Source organism: Mastacembelus armatus, chromosome 20 (assembly GCF_900324485.2).
Source record: "Mastacembelus armatus chromosome 20, fMasArm1.2, whole genome shotgun sequence".
NCBI classification, from domain to species: Eukaryota; Metazoa; Chordata; class Actinopteri; order Synbranchiformes; family Mastacembelidae; genus Mastacembelus; species Mastacembelus armatus.
In genome coordinates, this window is record NC_046652.1 from 1,105,866 (window position 1) to 1,128,687 (window position 22,822).

At 42.5% G+C, this 22,822-nt stretch overlaps 1 pseudogene; it reads right to left on the minus strand.

The window, feature by feature from the left end:
- Window positions 1-13,303: 13,303 nt before the first annotated feature.
- LOC113121956 (kinesin heavy chain-like) lies at window positions 13,304-20,650 on the minus strand (annotated as a pseudogene).
- Between the last annotated feature and the right edge of the window lie 2,172 nt (window positions 20,651-22,822).

A 22,822-nucleotide genomic window follows, 5' to 3' on the forward strand; every position in this document is an offset into this window, starting at 1 on the left:
GTGTGTGTGTAGGGAAGAGAGGGAGGGTGAGAGAGAGCTGTTCGGTGAGTGGAGTTAGCGTGGCTACGGCTGAAACAGTAACCTGTTACCTGTTCTGACTAAAAAAATTAATAAAGCAAAGTGACAAAAGAACGTCTGCTGGCTGTGAATTTAGCGGGTACAGTACGTTTTCCATTTATTATTTTTTAAACACTTGGCCGTCATGTTTTACAGTATTATAAAAGTAGTGTTGTAAAAGATGACGGCCAAGTGTTTAAAAAGTAAGAAATGGAAAACTAACCCCCCCATGTCTCCCAACGTTGTATGACATTTTGATCAAGTAAACAAATGTAACAGAACATTGTTAGCACATATTAGCACATGAGAACAATCATCAGAGGACGCTCATTCTGTTGTAATTCAACACTATAAGCTGCGTCATTACGCAGCCTCCAAAATGAGACGTGACTTATGTCACTACATGTGTCTCTCTCGCCTCTGTAAAAGTTCTTTTTTCATAGCTCCCCTCAGTTCGGGGTCCCCTTATCGGCCTGGCGCACTTCCGTTGTGTTTTCTCTTTTGCAGCGTTTCTCTTTTGCAGTGTTTCTTTCTTGCAGCGTTTCTCTTTTGTAGCGTTTCTCTCTTGCAGCGTTTCTCTTTTGTAGCGTTTCTCTCTTGCAGCGTTTCTCTTTTGCAGCGTTTCTCTTTTGCAGCGTTTCTCTCTTGCAGCGTTTCTCTTTTGCAGCGTTTCTCTCTTGCAGCGTTTCTCTTTTGCAGCGTTTCTCTCTTGCAGCGTTTCTCTCTTGCAGCGTTTCTCTTTTGCAGCGTTTCTCTTTTGCAGCGTTTCTCTCTTGCAGCGTTTCTCTTTTGCAGCGTTTCTCTCTTGCAGCGTTTCTCTCTTGCAGCGTTTCTCTTTTGCAGCGTTTCTTTCTTGCAGCGTTTCTCTCTTGCAGCGTTTCTCTTTTGCAGCGCGTTTGCCCTTGTCGGCCACCGTAAAAATCTATTCCATTGACACAACTGAGACATTTTTCTAGTTCACCATTTGTGCTGTTCATTTCCCAAATCCACAGTTTGGAAAATGGAAAAAACTAGAACATCATGTGCATAAAGTAAATGTAGGTGAAGGAGCAGGAGCCATGTGACGAATAAGAACGAGCCCTTTTGGTACCACACAGGAAATATCAGCAGTATATTAGTGTTCACATCAGTCACTCTGGTCATATTCTGGTCTTTGCTGCCCTCTAGTGGATTCTGTCAGCTGTGAGAAATACAAGGTGACACTTCATCACCACAGTGCTACAGCAGAGGACAGGACAGGACTGATCCAGTGAGGGGGTTGGGTCAGGACTGATCCAGTGAGGGGGTTGGGTCAGGACTGATCCAGTGAGGGGGTTGGGTCAGGACTGATCCAGTCCTCTGTACAAGTACATTTTCTTGATAAAATATTCTAAGTTCCTCTTCTACCACCGACACTACCGAGTTTTATTTTTTTCTACAAATTAAGTTTGGATGCCAGGATTAAATTCATCTATCAGACAAAAAAGATTCATGTCTGAATGTTATTGTGGCCTTTATAAGTCCTGTTTCATTTGTTGGTAACAGTTGATTTGTTGGTTTTGTTGGAAAGAAAGAAATTCACATCCAATGGATCTAAAACTTGCAACAGCCAACAAACTGCTGACTAGAGTTAAACTTCTGAGTAAACTCCACTGAGGTCGGCCCAGAAAAACACTGAGAACAAGACAAAGCTGTGGCTCAGAGTGACACAGGGTCAAAGTTCAGTCTAATGGCTGCTTCAAATGCAAAACATCCTTCAAACAATATGAGATAAAAAGCCTTATACTGTGACACTTTCATCAGTTTCTCTTCTAACATTTCAGTTTTTACATTTAAAGAAAATCTGATTTGGTGACAGTTTTGTTGCTTTGTTAAGGCTCCACTTAGTTCAAAACACAGTATTATTCTAAAATATTCTGAGTTAACAAAACTTTGTGCAACAACAAATTCAAGGAACAAATGAGGACAGGTGGCATCATCATTTTTACCATGATCTTTACACTGACAAGTTGAATCAATGATCCAAACCCACAATATTAATGATATTTTTGAGTGTAGTCTTGGTGATTAGTTCCAATGATGGTTATGTTTACTTTTTTACTGTTTTACTGTTTACTGTTTTCAGAGCTCCAGTATGTGCTGCTTCCAAGACGCCCGCTCATTGTCCTCTAATGAACTTTCAGTGTCTTCTGCCCCCCTAAAACTATGATCTTAAATTATAGTTCCATTCTTAGTGGCCAGACATGAAACTGGACCTAATAGAAGGATTCTTCATATATTTTTCTGACAACCAGTAGATTTGACATTGGGGTATTTGCTCTGTGGTGTTATGCTATGACACACATTTGGATCGAGCTCTAAAACCTGAACTTCAGCCACACTCTCACAGTGTTGAACTGCATGTTGGATTCAGGCCTGGACTGGTAAAAATAATCTGAGGACAATTGTTACATGTAAAAATCCCACCAACACTAAACAAACCAACCAAACCCTTAGAGTGTCTTATAAAATTGGCTGAGTGAAGGTTAAGAAGTCTGACATGCAGATCCCCTTCAATCTTTCTATTTTCTTTATCATAGAAACATGGTTGGACCTACAGGTTTTAACATCTGGTATTAGATTAAATGACAATACATTTTGTTGAAGTGAAACTGTTTACCCTTTGGCAAACCAAAATAAATGAATGCTAATGTCAGCTGAAGGTACATTTTTGAAGCTGTCAAACAGTGTAATTAAGCTTCACTCCCTATATGACAGAAAAACCAAGGAAAACATTTTTCTGTCATGGATAAGACTTTTAATTCCATAAAGGTCCAATTAAAGTGGTAAACATCACTTCAGAAAGTGGAGATTCAGTCATCCAGGTCATGGTCTTCCCAGAAGTGCTATTTGTTGGCACCTGGACTACTCTGAGGCGTTTCACCTTTCATCCGAGAAGCTTCTTCAGCTCTGACCAACCGGTACTTACTCCCAGGCGTTTAGCCTCTTGGAGTTGTTAGCACCCTGAGGGCCAGGGAGGTCGCACATGAGTCACTGTTCCACCCGACCATCACATGTGTTGACAGAGTCACACGAGTTAAGAGAAGGATCCAGCTGCAGACCTCATGTTTCCAGGTCTCTAATGAGACCCAGACTTGAGGCTCATCACTTCAGGGTACCCATACGTAACGTAGGCCACTTCCTTTTCTGGCAAAAACTACTTTCATGGTTAATGTCAGCAGTACTCCTTTGCCAGAGAGGGTAACTATGTCTTCTGGCTCTTATCACTTTAAGTCTGTGAAATTTACACAGTCTGTATGAGGAAGGGTGTTCAGAGACAGAGCGGGCTGGAGGCTGTAGCCAGCCTGGGAAGCCTGCCGTGGGGCTGGTAGTCTGTAGGAGGGAGGGTGATGAGAGACAGGGCGGGCAGGAGGCTGTAGCCAGCCTGGGAAGCCTGCCATGGGGCTGGTAGTCTGTATGAGGGAGGGTGATGAGAGACAGAGCGGGCAGGAGGCTGTAGCCAGCCTGGGAAGCCTGCCATGGGGCTGGTAGTCTGTATGAGGGAGGGTGATGAGAGACAGAGCGGGCAGGAGGCTGTAGCCAGCCTGGGAAGCCTGCCATGGGGCTGGTAGTCTGTAGGAGGGAGGGTGATGAGAGACAGAGCGGGCAGGAGGCTGTAGCCAGCCTGGGAAACCTGCCATGGGGCTGGTAGTCGGTATGAGGGAGGGTGTTCAGAGACAGAGCGGGCTGGAGGCTGTAGCCAGCCTGGGAAGCCTGCCATGGGATTGTTTTTGTTGTTTTACAAATGACGTACTTTACGTATGGGGACCCAGAAGTGGTGCACCTTATTACTGGGAATTGTAGCATGGAAGACAGACGGACAGACAGGCAGACTGACAGACAGAGACACAGGCAGAAAGACAGACCGACAGACAAATCAAAAGAGAGACTGACAACAAAGACAGATGGACAGACAAATGAACATACAGAGACACAAAGAAAGACAGACAAAGACAGAGACAGAGATGGACAGATGGACACGGATGTATGGACAGACAGACAAAAACACTTATAAACAGAAGAATAGACAAGCGACAAACATGAACAGACAGACAGAACAGACTGATGGACAGTGATGGACAGGCAAACAGACTAACTATTTTCAGAGGTGAGGACGTCACTTCCAATGATGTCAAAACTTCAAAAGTCAACATGTCACTACTTTTAGTGTCTGATTGTTATTTCTTTTGAAGAGAGGGTAACTGTCTGGCACAGTGGAAAGTGGTTAGCACTGTCGCCTCACATCAACAAGGTTCCCACAATCCTCTACAGGAATAGCAGTGTAGGTGATGGATGGATGATAATTCGTGTTCTGTAAACAAATCTACTAAAAGTGAAATGAAATCCAAGTGAGCCACACCAGGGTGAGAATAAAACCGAACACTTGGGGGGGCTCGTTATGTCCAGTGATGGCAGAATGGGAGGAGGTGGGTGCTTTTTAAAACCTTCTTAGACTGGAGAAATCTAGGCCTATTTATTTTATAACAGACAGACCTTTGCTACTAATGTGGGGATAAACACTTACACACCTCCGTGAAGTTGGCCCCCCACCCAATGCAAAATTTCGCAAAAATAGGCTCAATCTATTCCGCTTGTGCTGGTTTGTGCTGTAAAAATATTTGTTTGTGCTGTTTTGGTTTTTTTAGATATAAAAGATTTATTTAAAGGTCATTCTCCGGTCACTCAGCCCCCCCACATGATCCAAATTTACCACAACTAGTCTCAATCGTTTGTGCTGTAAAAATTTTCGTTTGTGCTGCTTCAGTTTTTAAAATATTAGACATTATATTTTAGGTGATGACGTCATCAGCCCCCCTACATGCTCCAAACTCACCCGAAATAGGCTCAATCGTTTGTGCTCCATTTGTGCTGGTTTGTGCTGCTCGAAGCTCCATTTGTGCGGCTTTGGTTTTTCTTAGTACAGCTGAGCAAGGTAAGATCCAAACGGATCCTAATTTAGTTAAGTTACCGATCGACTGTGTGTTTCCAATTTATACCAGACACAGCGGCTAACAAGAAGTGTGGACTGTAACACCAATTCCAAGGTAAATGTTTTTACTTGCTACTGTATATCATTATGTTAATAATAATAGTATGTCATACAATATGTTTGCTGTATCTCTGTGCTTATACACACATAAGCTTTGTATGTGTATTATATGCATGTATGAAGAAATGCACCTCATGACTCAATGAATTAAGCCAAAATTATTTTACTTGTGAAACTGAATTAAAGTGTACTATCGAACATCCATTAACACAAATAATGGACCTTTAAAAACTTAAACACTTAAAAACACTGACAAGCCATGTCTGTCTTCAAACCAAAACTGCCACACAGAATAATACACTTAAGTGCAAACTCCATCAAGCCTGACTTCCAGAAGAGCAGAAACAACTTCTCCAAACAGGAGTAGGAAAACAAGGGTGTGTGGCATACAACAAAATACTTGTGAGATTAAATTTAAACAGTGCAATCAATCTTTTGTATACTGTATAACACTGCATGTGGGCAGATTTTGTTTTTTTCTGACACTCCTGTCACTCCACTTCTCAGGTCATCATACATCTCCCAGACATATGGAGACCTCCTGCAGTAGGCTACATAATGTCCTAGACTAGCCTGGGTTAAGCCTCCTTTGAAAGCGATGACTGCCCTTAAAGTAAATCTCTCTCCCTGGAGCATTAGATTGGAGGGAAATTCACTCAATGGAAATTCTATGGAATTACTTCCCACATCAGTGTCAATCCACAGAAGTTCTCCCAGACTGTAACTGTGAGACACTTTCCCTGCACAGAGCTCTTCTCCTGATGTAGAGTCTGTCTTGAATGCAAAGGGACACTGTGATGGACTTTGGATTGGCCTGAGGCAGGGGGACTCCGGGAGGTTAAGGCCTTCTTCCACTGCGGTCTGAAGATGAGCAATGCCAGAAGCCTGCAGTACAGCAACAGAAGTACAAACAAATAGTATTTCCCTTGTTGTTTGTGTGCTGAGACTGCAATACTGTGAGGAGCACTGCTTTGTGAAGTAAACACATGAAAGTTTTGTCATTGATTTTTCAATGATAGTGGAGATGTGGCACTGTGTATCGATTTGGAGAGCACCAGCCTTCAGTTGGACAGGTTTGAATATTCCACTCAGCAGCTCTGCCCTCTGTATGTAGGCCTGTGCATTCAGACCCTTTGTGCTGATGGTTTTCACTAGCTGGAGGAGGTTTTTGGAGTCCTCACCACAAACAAAATTTGCAAAGGTGACACTATCACAGAAAGCACAACATAAGCACTGACAAAAAGCATCAAATGCACGTGTTTAGCACAGACAGTCTTGATTTCCTGAGTTTAACAGGCTGTTTATTATTTCCATTTTTCAATAGTTCCACTTTCAGTCTTTCCCCCCTCACAGATGGATCTGAATGGAGCCATTCAGGACAAGGAGAGAGATAGGAATTCCTCTTTCTCTTTTGGGTGGAAGAGCTAGGCCTCTCCAGTTTTCAACAGTCTTCCTCTGTTGGATGGATGTTTGTGACAATGTCAGACTTCCCAGAACAGGAAGCATCCATTTCTGGTTTTACATCTACACTGCAAGTTATGGTTGATAGTTGATTGGCTTCTTTGACAATCACTGTTGCAACAGCTGCATCTTCTTCACCCTCCTCTTTACTTTTTTGTTTTGCATAACAAATGTGCATGTTGCCTTCAATGAAGGACAAATGTCAAGCAACGAATCGATCCACCTGAATCGGCAAGTTTTCATGCTTGAAAAGACCACGTTTAATGTTTCTGAACTCTGCTTCAACACTGGCTTCAACATTGGGAATGATCTCGGAAGTGCATATTATCACGATCTCCATTAGCCACGGCAAGTGACCTGCTTTCTTCACATATTTCTGTCACCCACTGCCGTAGGTCTGTCTGTGTTTGGTCACCCACCCACTGCGTTTGATCTGCTTTTTCCAGGTCCTCACCCTCTACATCTGGAATGATGATACACTCTTCTGCAATTCGGGCTTTCAGATATTTCTTGCACCTTTCTGATATGAGGGGGACTCCAGAGCTGTCATTGCCCTCTGCTTCACTGAGAGCCACAATAGTAATGCTGCGTAGTAGCTCTTTAGCATCGTCCATGGATTGTGACTTAAGAAGCTGTGCCATTGATCTCACAAAGAAATCTTTAATGCGATGTGTTTTTTTCTTCAAGCAGTCCCACTGGCAGATCATCTTGATGCAGTGTGCAACATCAACCCGGACAAAACATGGTGGCACTTTTGCAGACTTACCAAGTGAGACGCCACAACACACATTGATGTAAATCTTCAGATCAGGATGAGGAGTAAAAGCCTTGACCAAAGCTCCGAGCAAGGCCAAAGAAAAGTCACACACAACCTCTTTTGGAGTTGGTGCACCTGCATGTATCCATTCTGTCAGCCAATGTGTTATTGCATTAACATCATGTCCCTCTGACAACATTTGCACGACTGGGACACTTGAGCTCACATTACCTGCCAGAACGCCCTGATATAAGAAGACATGGCCAGACATCCTGTTTGGTCTCTGTAGTTTCCTCACTACTGAGCCAGTTGCATCAAAACTCACAGTGGGGTTAGTAGAAGTCTTTGATAATGACTTGTACATATACATTTGTGTTTGACTCCAATAGTGACAGAAAAACTTGTCCAGTCCAATGTCTTTAATGCTACCACTGTGGGGTGCGCTGTATTTTAACATCTGCAGTGATAAAATAGGATCTTTGTCACCTAGTTCTAAGGCATTTCTCTCTTGCTTTGCTTTGCGCAGGGTGGCCAAATTAGGTAGATGGCTTGGCTCAGGATCTCCAAAATCCATCAGCTTTGTTGCCTCCGATGCCCTCCATACATGGGGTTCCAGTCTACCCTCACACAGTTCTTTGGATATCTGCTCACGCAGGTTACCAGACATCGGACACTTGGAACAGCCAGTGTGCAGGGAGTCATCTGTGATTTTCATGAAACACTTTAGCACCATTGGGCTGTTCATTTCAGGCTCTCTGTCACATTTTATGTGAATGTGGCCATGACACTCCTTACACTTGCCTCTGATTTCTATGTATCTCTCTGTGGCTGATGGATAGACCTTGGCTCTTTTAAAGGCAAATGTGCAGGGGCTTTTCACTTCTTGCCAAATGTGATGATTTATCACATGCGTCCAGATGCCAGGCTTCAAAATTGTGTATTCCCTTTTTTGTGTTTTAGAGATCTTGTTTTTGTATTGAACTGTTTCAGGCATAAATTCAATCCATTTCTGAAATGGAACTTCAAGATCAAAAGTCCAGCAATCTTTTGGTCTGGGGGAAAGGGACCCTGGCTTAAAATCAATGTCATCACTACTGCCACTTGTTTCATTACTTTTATCACTTTCAAGAGTAAACCCTAAAGCAGTCAAGATGTTGTGTCTGTTTAATTTAACAAAAGTGTATAGAGCCTTTGCAGTGATCTTGTTCTCTAGTTGCTTACTAAGCTCTGTCCAGATGCTTTGATTAGGAGTAGCTATGTTGCCATTTTTGACTATGGCCTCTTTTGATGAACACAGGACTGTGAAAATGGAATCCCTGTTGACTGCTGGTTTCTTGGGCATCTGGCATAAGCAAAACATAATTACTCACTTAAATAATCCTGACTCCAAAAATGTCATGTATAGTATAAACCTGTATTACTGCATTGTCCCAAATATAAGGACAATATAGTAATAATATGTTATATCTTATATAACTAACAATAGAGTAATGTTGATCCCTAAATGTGCAACATATTCTAAAACTAACATAGCTCATATGTACAACTGTAAGCATTTAATTGTGATATAAGTGATATAAGTATTAGCAATGTGTTTTTTGTTCAATAAACATTGGAAATCTTAGCTCACTTGAATTCTGTACCGTTGTTCTTGAAGTTACCCTTACAAAAATTAATCTTTGTTTTGGTATTGTAAGAGTAGTAACCAAGTATCATAACTTTTATTATTTGGCATATTCATTACCATTTGTACAACATTTTTCCTACAAATACCATGGTTAAACTATGGTTAGCAAGAACCATGGCTAATTTATGGTCACCATGGTTTAAACTGACACTGTTAAAACATTGTACTTACATTGGCCAGAAATTTGAGTTTGTAATTTTATCAACTTTTCCTCTACTAACTTGATTTTCACAACAGCATCTTGAAGAGTGCCACCTCGTGGTGGGAGTGAAGGGTATCAGACGATACTCGTAAATAAGGTCAATCAGATGGGAACAAAAGCGCTGAAGTTACATAAAGCTACGACTTGATGGCGCTCTCGCACAAATCTAGTTTAAGTAAGACGGTGACAGAAAAAGAGTCTGACAGCAGATGAACATTGAGCTGCTTTTAATAAACACCACAACGACTACAAAAAATATTGATAAAGAGTTGTTCTATTAAAACATCACTAAAATTAAACAGTTTGGTAAGAAAGTGAATAAGTGAGCAACCCAAAATAAAATGCTAAATAAAAGCAAAATAAAAAGCCGCACAAACGGAGCTTCGAGCAGCACAAACCAGCACAAACGACTGAGACTAGTTGTGGTACATTTGGATCATGTGGGGGGGCTGAGTGACCGGAGAATGACCTTTAAATAAATCTTTTATATCTACAAAACCAAAACCGCACAAACGAAAATTTTTAGAGCACAAACCAGCACAAACGGAGCACAAACGATTGAGCCTATTTTTGCGAAATTTTGCGTTGGGTGGGGGGCCAACTTCACGGAAGTCACTTACACTACCAGTCAAAAAACTTTGTTATAAACATGGACGTAGTTTAGTGTAATGTCTCATTGTGCTGTAAATGAGACCATAACACAAATAAACATTTTAGGAATAATAGAAAATCACAGAATCTAAGTATAAATGCAATCAACATTTTGACTCTTTCTTAAACTAAACATAGATCTTATGCTGTAGGGAAAGACAATGCTGTTGCAGAGGTTCCCACAAATGACCTGCACTTGTAGCTTTCTTTGCATTCACCCTTCACCTGGAGAATCTGGAGACTGTGCTGTTGTTCCACCATCATTTTCTAACACAGCCTGGAAGGGTCATTATCCTGACCGCCTTTGTTAAATGTCTTTTCCTCACCATGATAGCAGTATACACTACTGCTTCCGGTTGTGCTGTATTGTCCAGGTTAGCCTTCACAGGGTGTAGTAACAGTTTGTTTTCAGTACCCAACAAATGTTGGGACACGACTTTGCTTTGTGGCATTTAAGGTTAATCTGCTGACTTGCAGTACTTAAACAGGGTATCTGCAGGTTTCTAAGAGCTAGATTTAAGACTTTTTAAGACCTTTTTAATACCACGCAGAATGAAATTTAAGACCAATTTTGTAGAAATAAAATAAAACATCACACAATACAACCAATTCCCATAACACACTGTTTATTGATATAAACTGTTTACACACCGTTTGATTTATTGAGTAAAATAAAATGCCAGGTGTTTTCCAACAGGTTTCCGCAGCCGCTTTGTCTTATTCACACCGCATGTGGGTCCCCAAAGCTTTCATACCCATTGTTCCGAGTTTTACTTTTTTTTTTGCACAGTCTGCACCGGACCTCGAACACGTTGCTACTAACTTTACTTAACCACGGTGCAAAATTAGGGTTTTGTAACCAATTGTCATTAAATTTACATTTACCCATGGCAAAAGACTAATGCTGAAACTTTCCTGCGGTTCACGCAGCTGCTCCTGAAGTTTTAGTGCTTGAACAAAACCACAAAGTTTTAGTGTACTAGTTTTAGTTTCTAAACCTTCACTTAGCTCTAGTTCCTAAACCTAATAACATATGTAATACAAGAATACTCTGCAGCTACAACATTACACAGTCCATAATATAATATCACCTCTGGGGTCAAACATTTCTAGTATTAATGAAATAACACCTGAACATTTCACTGTTTGTGTGGCTTTCTTGGATTTTACTTCATGGCAGATTCACAGAGAAGATAAAGTTACCCTCTCTTAAAAAGGAGAAAAATAATGAAAAGATTGGAGTATTTGCATATAAAGAAATTGGCACACCTGGAGACATGAGGTCTCCAGCTGAACCCGTCTCCTTTGCTCGTGTGACCCTGTCGACACACGGGGTGGCCAAGTGGGATATTGACCCACGTGTGACCTCCACGGTCCTCAAGGTGTTTACGGTTCTACAGAGGCTGAACACCTGGGAGTCTGCACCAGTCAGTTGAAACTGGAGATGCCTCACGGACAAGAGGCGAAACATCTACAAAAACACCAAGCAAAGTCCAGGTGCCAACAAATAGCACTTCTGCAAACAAACAGAAAGACCCTAATTGATCTGTGCATCTAAACTTAAGGTCTTGTTGCTGCCCGTTTAAATTTTTTAGGATGGATCAGGTGGTTGTCACAGTGTTTTTAGCGGGCGGCTAAACACATTTGAATGGGGAATGTTTCATTATAACACTTCTCTCTCTCACACGTGGTCTAGTGAAGAATAGACTATATTTCTGCCTCAAAACCTCTGTAAGACAACATTTGCTACAGGGTTTGGGCCATTGGCTAAAAAACAGTTACTTCATGGGGGTGGTTGCAAGGCACCTTGTAGTGATCTCTGCACGACACGGGGCAAAGCCTCTCCTGCCTCACCAAAGAGATCAATTGTTCTACTTACTGCCGGACAACATCAACAGTCAAATTCAGCCTGCACAAAGTCCTGCCTCCCACTCCTCAGTCTACTAACAGTTTGCAAGAACCTGTTCACGGCCCCTTGAACACTGTCTAGCCCAGGGGTATTCAACTAAAATTTAAAGAGGTCCAGTTAGAGAAAATTTCTTGAAGCAAAGGTCCGGAAGATCATAATGTCTAACTAGTTAGTGTGATATGTATTTAAGTAGCCTAGTAGTTTTATCAACATCTGCATGTAATGAATACCTGACTGTCAAATCAAATGAATTCAGTACAATTCAAAAACTTTCTGACAATATTTACTGTCATGTAACATACAAATGAACATATATGTATGGCTGTAGATATGTATAATGTTCTCTCATTAACTAAGTTCTCTCTTTCTCCATCTCACTCGGCTGTTTCTCTCCCTTTGTTTTCTACATGTATCGCCTTTTTTCTTTTTCTTTGTACCGTCTCTTCATGTGTAACTTGCCTCTAGCTCTGTTTACACTGTAGAGTCGTAATGTTTACCGCATGGGATGCACAGACTTGATTGGCTGAGTGGTATCACGTGGGATGGCTCAACTTGCATGCAATTGGTCTGTGCGTTTCCACTACCGTAAAGTCTACAAAAGCTGCGCCGGTGGAAATAGAAGCGCCCCGTTAGGTTTTAAATCTTAACCTTCTGTTTTGGCTGTAGGTCCGGGTCCGTATGGGGCAGCTTCTGGGTCCACATCCGGACCGCGGTCCGCCTGTTAGTGACCTATGGTGTAGATCCTGTTGAGGAGGGTTCCACTTCCTGTTGGATCAGGTCCTTCAGTCACACGTTCACATCTCGTCCTCAGACTGGTCTTATGTTGATCTAAAACCTCCTGCAGACCAGAGTCCACTGGAAGACAAGAAACACTGAGACTAGAGAAAGAATCTGAGGACAGAAAAGTTTTTTGTGACGTTTCTAATCATCTTAAATGTCGATGCTGTGTGAGAACAACCACAGGATGAAACAAGACATTATGTTTTCAGAGACCAGGACATCAGCAGACAGATGGACAGTCTTACTTTGGACAGTGCTGCTCTGACAGGACTGGTGCTCCTCCACAGAAATTCCACTGTTCTTCTCTCTGTGAAGACATTTGAACATTGCAGAAAACAGCACAGCTAAAAGTAAAGAAAAAAGAAAGAGATTGAAATCAAAGACATTTTTATTTGTGAGGGTGTGACTATGTGTGTTTTCAAAAGTACAGTCACCACAAAGTCAGATTTCAGCACCTCCTTTGACTGGGAAATCATTTTGAAGCACATAAAATCATACAAATACAAATCTTTGCATACGGATCTGTGACTGTCAATCAAACTCTGGCATTTGGTACTTTGCTGCACTGAACCTGGGAATCTCAATATGATGTCATAGGTGAAAGTTCACATCATTTCATTAACCTGTCCCTTCACTGGAATTAAAAGAGTAGGGACTCCATCATGTTCAAACACCACAGGACCTCAGCTTTTAATGTGTCCTCTCTGGGAACACCTGTGATTATTGACTGTTTAGAGGATGTAGCGATGGTGGGAGCCGTTGCAGGTGGACATGGTGTAGGAGTTGATGTCACCAACCTTTCCACAAAGTTGACTAAAGTGGCTGCTGTAAGAAATAGACATATTGTAAGAAATAACACTGACTTATTTTAAGAACAAGTGTTGTATGACACCTAAATATAACACAGCGTGGGCACAAGGACTTAAATACCACCTTTAAAAACAGTCCATCCAGACCCATTTAACAGCTGATACAACTATTTCCTGTGGTGGTCAATAGTCAGGTATATCTATGTATTTATAGATGCATCAGAAACCAATTAGCTTATAGCCTACATATGTTAACACAATATTTGATTTCCAGTGGGTGACATGCAATATCTTGGTAAGCCTCCTGATACCACTGATAGGGCTGCAACAAACCATTATTTTGATCATCCATTCATCTAACCATTATTACAACAATCGACTAATTGTATTTCACCAATGAATCAATCAGTAGGCTTTGTTCTATTCCTCACTTTTTACAATTGGAGAAATATATGGAGTTACACATATTCTAACTAATAAATGAGGTCATCACTTCAGCTTTTGGAAATGTCCAACAATGATATTACTATTGTACAATTACTAGGATTTTTTACAACACAAAAAATATAGATTATAATAAGTATTATATTTATCTTTCAAATGTAGTGGAGTAAAAGTAATAAGTTTCCCCAAAAAATGCTACTCAAGTAAAGTACAAGTTCTCAAAAACTGTACTTAAATCCAGTACTCAGGTACATTTACTTCCTTACTGTCCACCTCTGCTGAGGACCAGCAGCATTAAAGGCTCAGTGTATGAACTCCCTTGTGACAGCCACATGTCTGTTGTTGTTTCCTTCATCTATAGCATAGGTCACTAACAGGCGGACCGCGGTCCGGATGCAGACCCAGAAGCCACCCCATACGGACCCGGACCTACAGCCAAAACAGAAGGTTAAGATTTAAAACCTAACGGGGCGCTTCTATTTCCACCGGCGCAGCTTTTGTAGACTTTATGGTAGTGGAAACGCACAGACCAATTGCATGCGAGTTGAGCCATCCCACGTGATACCACTCAGCCAATCAAGTCTGTGCATCCCATGCGGTAAACATTACGACTCTACAGTGTAAACAGAGCTAGAGGCAAGTTACACATGAAGAGACGGTACAAAGAAAAAGAAAAAAGGCGATACATGTAGAAAACAAAGGGAGAGAAACAGCCAAGTGAGACGGAGAAAGAGAGAACTTAGTTAATGAGAGAACATTATACATATCTACAGCCATACATATATGTTCATTTGTATGTTATATGACAATAAATATTGTCAAAAAGTTTTTGAATTGTACTGAATTCATTTGATTTGACAGTCAGGTATTGATTACATGCAGATGTTGATAAAACTACTAGGCTACTTAAATACATATCACACTAACTAGTTAGACATTATGATCTTCCGGACCTTTGCTTCAAGAAATTTTCTCTAACTGGACCTCTTTAAATTTTAGTTGAATACCCCTGATCTATAGTGTCCATGACATCCTCAGGACTGCACACAAAACGCTCAGTACAGCCCTGAGGACACACAGACATCACAAGGACACCCTGTGTCCAACAGCCCCAGTACAGCTTTACAGAGAGAGAAGTCTTAGCAGGTCATCACACACTGCATCATGAAATTTATCAATGTGTCTTTTTCCTGTTACTTAATTTTCTTAGTATGTTTGAAATAATCGTCCTGTATCTAATGATCTAAAAACAATAGTCAGGTATAATATGAAACATAAAAAATACTGTTTGTAAATTGCAGCTGGTTGAAATTGAGACTGTAGGACTGTGGAACAAAAACAAAGTGCAGCTACAAATATTTTTAATGCAACCGCAGGGGGGCACAATCCAGTGTCTTCATGTGCCGGTCCCAAGTCCGGGTAAATACAGAGGGTTGTGTCAGGAAGGGCATCAGACGTAAAATTTCAGCCAAATCAAACATGCGAATCACAAAAATGACTTCCATACCGGATCAGTCGTGGCCTGGGTTAACAACGACCGCCACTGGTGCTGTTGACCTACAGGGTGCCAGTGGAAATTGGACTATTGTTGCTCGAAGAAGAAGAGGAGGAAGGCGTGTTCGTAGGCAAAGAGAGAAGAGAAAGGGCAAGAGTGTAGGACTTAGAGTAGGGACTTTGAATGTAGGGACTTTGTCAGGGAAAACTAGAGAGTTGGCTGATATGATGGAGAGAAGAAAGGTGGATATCTTGTGTGTTCAGGAGCCCAGGTGGAAATGTAGCAAGGCCAGATTAGGAGCAGGGTTCAAGCTGTTTTATCATGGTGTGGATGGAAAGAGGAATGGAGTAGGAGTTATCCTGAAAGAGGATTTTGCTAGGAATGTTCTGGAGGTAAAGAGAGTGTCAGATAGGGTGATGAGTCTGAAGCTGGAAGTTGAAGGTGGGATGTTGAATGTTGTCAGTGGTTAAGCCCCACAGGTAGGATGTAAGTTAGAAGAGAAGGAAAAATTCTGGAGGGAGATGGATGAGGTGATTCAGGGTATCCCTAGTGGTGAGAGAGTGGTGATTGGGGCAGACTTCAACGGACATGTTGGTGAGGGAAACAGAGGTGATGAGGAAGTGATGGGTAAGTTTGGTATGCAGGACAGGAATGCAGAAGGACAGATGGTGGTAGACTTTGCAAAAAGGATGGAAATGGCTGTAGTGAACACATTTTTCCAGAAAAGGGAGGAGCATAGGGTGACATATAAGAGTGGAGGCAGGAGCACACAAGTTGATTACATCTTGTGCAGACGTCCCAACCTGAAAGAGATCAGTGACTGCAAAGTAGTGGCTGGGGAGAGTGTAGCCAGACAGCATAGGATGGTGGTGTGTAGGACGACTCTTGTGGTGAGGAAGATGAAGAGGACAAGGGCAGAGCAGAGGACCAAGTGGTGGAAGTTGAAAAAGGAAGAGTGTTGTGTGGATTTCAGGGAGGAGCTGAAAAAGACTCTGGGAGGTCAGGAGGTTCTTCCAGATGACTGGACAGCTACAGCTAAAGTGATCATGGAGACAGGTAGGAGGGTACTTGGTGTTTCATCCGGAAAGAGGAAAGCAGATAAGGAGACTTGGTGGTGGAATGAGGAAGTTCAGGAGTGTGTTAAGAGGAAAAGGTTAGCTAAGAAGAGGTGGGACACTGAGAGGACAGAAGAGAACAGACAGGAGTACAGGGAGATGCAGCGTAAGGTGAAGGTAGAGGTGGCAAAGACCAAACAAAGGGCATATGCGGATTTGTATGATAGGTTGGACTCTAAGGAGGGAGAGGTGGATTTGTATAGGTTGGCGAGGCAGAGAGACAGAGATGGGAAGGCTGTGCAGCAGGTTAGGGTGATCAAGGACAGGGATGGAAATATGTTGACAGGTGCCACAAGTATGATGGAAAGATGGAAGGAATACTTTGAAGTTGATGAATGAGGAAAATTTTAGAGAGCACAGAGTAGAAGAGGTGACTGTTGTGGAGCAGGAAGTAGCAAAGATTAGTAGGGATGAAGGAAGGAGGAAGGCGTTGAAGAGGATTAAGAGTGGAAAAGCAGTTGGTCCTGATGACATACCTGTGGAGGTATGGAAATGTTTAGGAGAGGTGGCAGTAGAGTTTTTGACTGGACTACTTAACAAGATCTTGGAGAGTGAGAGGATGCCTGAGGAATGGAGGAGAAGTGTAGTGGTGCCCATCTTTAACAACAAGGGAGACGTGCAGAGTTGTGGAAACTACAGAGGAATAAAGTTGATGAGTCACACAATGAAGTTATGGGAAAGAGTAGTGGAGGCTAGGCTGAGATCTGAAGTGAGCATTTGTGAGCAGCAGTATGGTTTCATGCCAAGAAAGAGCACCGTGGATGCTTTGAGAGTGCTGATGGAGAAGTACAAAGAAGGCCAGAAGGAGCTGCATTGTGTTTTTGCAGATTTGGAAAAGGCGTATGACAGGGTGCCGAGAGAGGAGCTGTGGTTTTGTATGAGGAAGTCTGGAGTGACAGAGAAGTATGTTCGAGTTGTGCAGGACATGTATGAGAGCTGTAAGACAGTGGTGAGGTGTGCTGTACGGGTGACAGAGGAGTTCAAGGTGGAGGTGGGACTGCACCAAGGATCGGCTTTGAGCCCCTTCTTGTTTGCTGTGGTGATGGACAGGCTGACAGATGAGGTTAGACAGGAATCTCCGTGGACCATGATGTTTGCAGATGACATTGTCATCTGTAGTGAGAGCAGAGAGCAGGTGGAGGAAAATCTAGAGAGGTGGAGGTTTGCTCTGGAAAGGAGGGGAAAACAGAGTACATGTGTGTAAATGAGAGGGACTCAAGTAGAACGGTGAGGTTACAGGGAGCAGAGGTGAAGAAGGTGGAGGATTTTAAGTACCTAGGGTCAACAGTCCAGAGCAACGGAGAGTGTGGAAAAGAAGAGAAGAGACGTGTGCAAACAGGTTGGAACGGGTGGAGGAAAGTGTCAGGTGTGATGTGTGACAAAAGAGTGTCAGCAAGAATGAAAGGAAAGGTGGACAAGACAGTGGTAAGACCAGCAATGTTGTCTGGTTTAGAGACAGTGGCACTGAGAAAAAGACATGAGGCAGAGCTGGAGGTAGCAGAGCTGAAGATGTTGAGGTTCTCTCTGGGAGGGATGAGGATGGATAGGATCAGGAATGAGGACATCAGAGGGACAGCTCATGTTAGATGTTTTGGAGAAAAACCCAGGGAAGCCAGACTGAGATGGTTTGGACATGTTCAGAGGAGGGACAGTGAATATATTGGTAAAAGGATGCTGAGGTTAGAGCTGCCAGGAAGGAGGCCTAGAGGAAGACCAAAGAGGAGGTTCTTGGATGTAGTGAAGGAGGACATGAGGATAGTTGGTGTGGGTGAGGAGGATACAGAGGATAGGGTTAAATGGAGGCAGATGATTCGCTGTGGCGACCCCTGAAGGGAGCAGCCGAAAGGAGAAGAAGAAGCTACAAATAATTTTAAAACTAGTTCTAAAATGATCCACATGTCTCACCTTGACATGGGGCACTCTGTTTTTGTCCTCATGAACAGAAAGGTTGGTCTTTGATACTGCAAAAAGTCCAACTAAAGATTAGATGGGAATTAATCATGATGTTTGTGTTAGTGTTTCAACAAGCCATAAGAAAACATCACATACCATCCAACAGGTCCCTGATTTTGTCCATATATATTTAAAAGTATGAAACCTGTGAAGTCAAATTCCCTAATGAAACCCAATCAATACTGTGACATGGACCTGTTGTCATTTAAAAGCCAATGAGGGCCAGATGAAGACAGAACACATACTTTGATATGAAACTAAGTTTTCATCCATGGAATAAACGGAGTTGAAGATCTTGTACAATTCTGGGAATTATTCCCATCGTGTCTGCATCGTGAAGTTTCCCCTTCATGAGAAAATGATGAAAACAAAATGAGTAGAGCAGCAAAAATCTGAAGCAATGTAGTTATTTGTAGTGGAAATGACAACAGCTTTACGTTGCCTCCATTGTGTGTGTTTTGTCAGAGGATGTCTGGCCATAAGCAAATATTGTTCCGTTGTATCCCTCCAGAACATCTGTGGACACCAAGACAAGAACCAATGAAATAAGACTTTTAGTATTAAGGTCTGGGCTTATACTTCCTAAGTTTTAATGTGTGAGCTACTGAAGCTGCATCTGTTCTGTTGGATAACTCACCTCTGACAGTCCTCTGAGCCACAGCATTGTAGAACTGCACCTGAGCCGTGCTGGAGTGGAACACTCGGTTAAAGTGATATGGTTTACCCTGTGAAGAGGTGGAAGTTGGGATAAGTACGTAGCAGTAACACACACCATCAAGAACGTCCACATGGCCACAGCCCTCATTGGTCCACTGCATGTGAGCAATTCAAATAGACAGGTGGGATGTTGAGTTTTGTTGACTGGTACAATTACTAACCAAACGCTCAGGTTTTCTAACATGACACTTTGGAATCATCCATCCATCCATCCATCCATTTTCTATACCCGCTTTTTCCTGAATCAGGGTCACGGGGATCTGCTGGAGCCTATCCCAGCTCTCTCTCGGGTGGAAGGCAGGGGTACACCCTGGACAGGTCACCAGTCCATCGCAGGGCCACATATAGACACACAAAGACAAGCAACCTCACACACTCACACTCACTCCTATGGGCAATTTAGAGTCACCAAACAACCTAACATGCATGTTTTTGGTCTGTGAGAGGAAACCAGAGTACCCGGAGTAAACCCACACAGGCACAGGGAGAACATGCAAACTCCACACAGAAAGGCGGGGTTGAGAACCTAAGACCTTCTTGCTGTGAGGCAAAAGTGCTAACCACTCATCCACCAAGCCGCCCACTTTGGAATCAGATTCATCTAATTAATCCCATCTTGACTCCAGATTTCAGTCAAATACATAAATGTTTAAACTCTAAAAGATAAACTACTCAAAGATGGAAACTTGAATCAATGGTAGTGTAATATTTCCCTGTTTTTATCTTCTTCACAGGGCAGCATAGTTGCTGAGTGGTTAGCACTGTTGCCTCACAGCAAGAAAGTCATGGGTTCGCAACCCAGCCTATCTGTGTGGAGTTTGCATGTTCTCCCTGTGCTTGTGTGGGTTTTCTCCAGGTACACTGGTTTTCTCCCACAGACCAAAAACATGCATGTCAGGTTGATTGGTGATTCTAAATTGCCCATAGGAGTGAATGTGAGTGTGTGTGGTTGTTTGTCTCTATGTGGCCCTGTGATGGAATGGTGACCTGTCCAGGGTGTACCCTTTCCTTCCACCCGAGAGATAGCTGGGATAGGCTCCAGCAGATCCCCGTGACCCTGATTCAGGAAAAAGCGGGTATAGAAAATGGATGGATGGATCTTCTTCACAGGCAGGTTCTCTTGCTGTGCCACCTCAGCGACTCTATCAAAGAGGATTTAGGACCAGAGGACGTTACATTTCAAACACATCCATCAACATAAGGTTGAAGGTTGAAGGCTGAAGGTCCAGTGCATTCAGGAAGGATTCAGACCCCCTTCACTTTTTTCAGTGTTGTTATGTTGCAGCCTGATCCCACATTGGTTTCTCATTGATCTACACTCAGGCCACATCAGGACAAAGTCAGAACATTAGAAGAGTATTTACTGAGTTTCACTGAATGAAAACAGGAACAAGTTTATCTGCTGAGCCACACACTCACCGCGATCTGTACACAGTCCTCCCCCTGGAACTTAGGGATGTACTTGTCCCCCCGGGCCACCTCCGAGCTGTTCAGCGGTCTGAAACCACACACCACCTTAATAGTACACTCGGCCGGGTCCACCATGGATGGATGAGGGGGTCCGGCCCCAAACTAAGACATGAGATGGAGCAGCAAAAAGGGGGTAGGGTTTATCTAGGGCACTAGTCTGATAGACCCAAAAACATGAGATGATGGATGGAGACAGAGTAGACAGACTAGACAGAGGGAAGAAGAAAACTAATGTTGGTTGACTAGACTTTACTTTTATCAGAACAGAATTCAAAATCCATGTGACTGGGCAGGGACTTAAAAAGACTAGTCTACATGTGATATGAACAGAAAGGACACATGGAATTTTAAGATCTGAGAAACATAATTGATCTTTTGTGTCTCTTTGTGTGTCTTTGCTTGTTGTAACTCCAGATGAGGCACAGATTTACAGCTGCTTTAGCAGAAGGAGCTTTAATTAGATTTTCTTAGTTGTTGTGTTTCATGGAAAGACTCAAGAGCTCATGAAACAATTGATTCTTCTGGAAATCAGCAGAGCAGCAAAGGTTTTGTGTGGATGTGAACCTGCTGCACAACTGGAGACCAGAGCTTCACATTTGAAGGCAAACTGCCATATACTACCAATGTAATGTAGACTAGCTAATGTATCTGGATTTGATCACCTGCCTTTATTCCACAAATCATCTGGAGCTTCATTAGCACATTGAAAACATTACAGTGGCTGTTTGTGCTGTGTGTGGCGCCACCATGTGGACAGTCAGTAACAGTTACACCAAGCTGAGAAAAGTCCAACCTCTTGTTTTCATTGGGAGCAGTTACTGATTGATTTGTAGGCTTTGATCAAATTCATATGTGGAGATGATGATTGATGTGACTGAGTTTGGACAAAGTACAAATATCCAAGTATCTTATATTTAGATTCTAGAATGGCGCCTGTTAGGTGGCAGCCTGTTACAGCAGCTCCTCTGTTTGTTTTTTGCAAGTTTTTTACTGAATTATCATCTGTTAATCTAAGTCAAATCAAGATCTATGCTTTCTCACTGATAACGGATGAAAGTGGATGAGTTGGGATTTTTTAGTTCCTGTGGAGAGACATATGGAGATTATGGAAACTGCATCAGAAAATATACGTTTCTATGGCAACGTCATCTACACAAGGGAGCAAATGTTAGCTCTTAAGGGAACAAGTCTGCTTCTTGGTATAAAATCTGAAATCCCCCAAGACCTGAGGAGGCGCAGGAGGGGAAGCATCGAGAAAAACGTAGGAGATTTAAACCATTTCTCCCAAAAATTATTATGGGAAATGTGAGATCACTCTGCAACAAAGTGGATGAACTTACAGCTTTAGCTAGCAGCCAGCGAGAGTACAGAGAGTGTAGCTTGCTTTGCTTCACTGAGACCTGGCTGAATAAAAATATACCGGACAGCACACTTGAACTGCCTGGGTTCTCACTAGTGCGATTGGACAGAGGCAAACAGAGCGGCAAGAAAAGAGGAGGTGGTCTCGCAGTTTTTGTTAACTCTAAATGGTGCAACCCTGGACATGTAACAGTGAAAGACTGTATCTGTACTCCAGACATTGAGCTGTTGGTGGTTGGACTGAGACCATACTACCTGCCCCGTGAGTTTTCACACGCCATTGTTGTGACTGTTTACATTCCTCCATCAGCTGCAGCACAGAGTGCATGTGACATCATCCACACAGCTGTCTCTGGTCTCCAAACAAAACACCCCAGTGTCCTTATACTAATTAATGGGGATTTTAACCATGTCAGTATTTCGGGAACTTCAAACAGTATGTGGACTGTGCAACACGAGAAAATAAGATTCTTGATCTCCTTTATGCCAATGTGAAGGAGGCATACAACTCTTCAGCCCTACCCCCACTTGGTGGATCAGACCACAACTTAATATATTTAGTACCAACATACAAGCCCGTAGTAAGACAACAGTCTGCTACCAAGAGGTATGTGAAGATTTGGTCCAAGGATGCTGAGGAGGCCCTGCAGGAGTGCTTCAGGGTTACAAACTGGGACCTTTTAATGGACGCTCATGGTGAGGACATCGAAGGCATCTCTCACTGCATTACAGATTACATCCACTTCTGTGAGGACAATGTTGTTCCATCCAAAAAAGTTTGTTGTTTCCCCAATAATAAGCCATGGATAAATAAGGACATTAAAGGCCTCCTCAATTCAATTCAATTCAATTCAATTTTATTTGTATAGCGCCAAATCACAATACAAA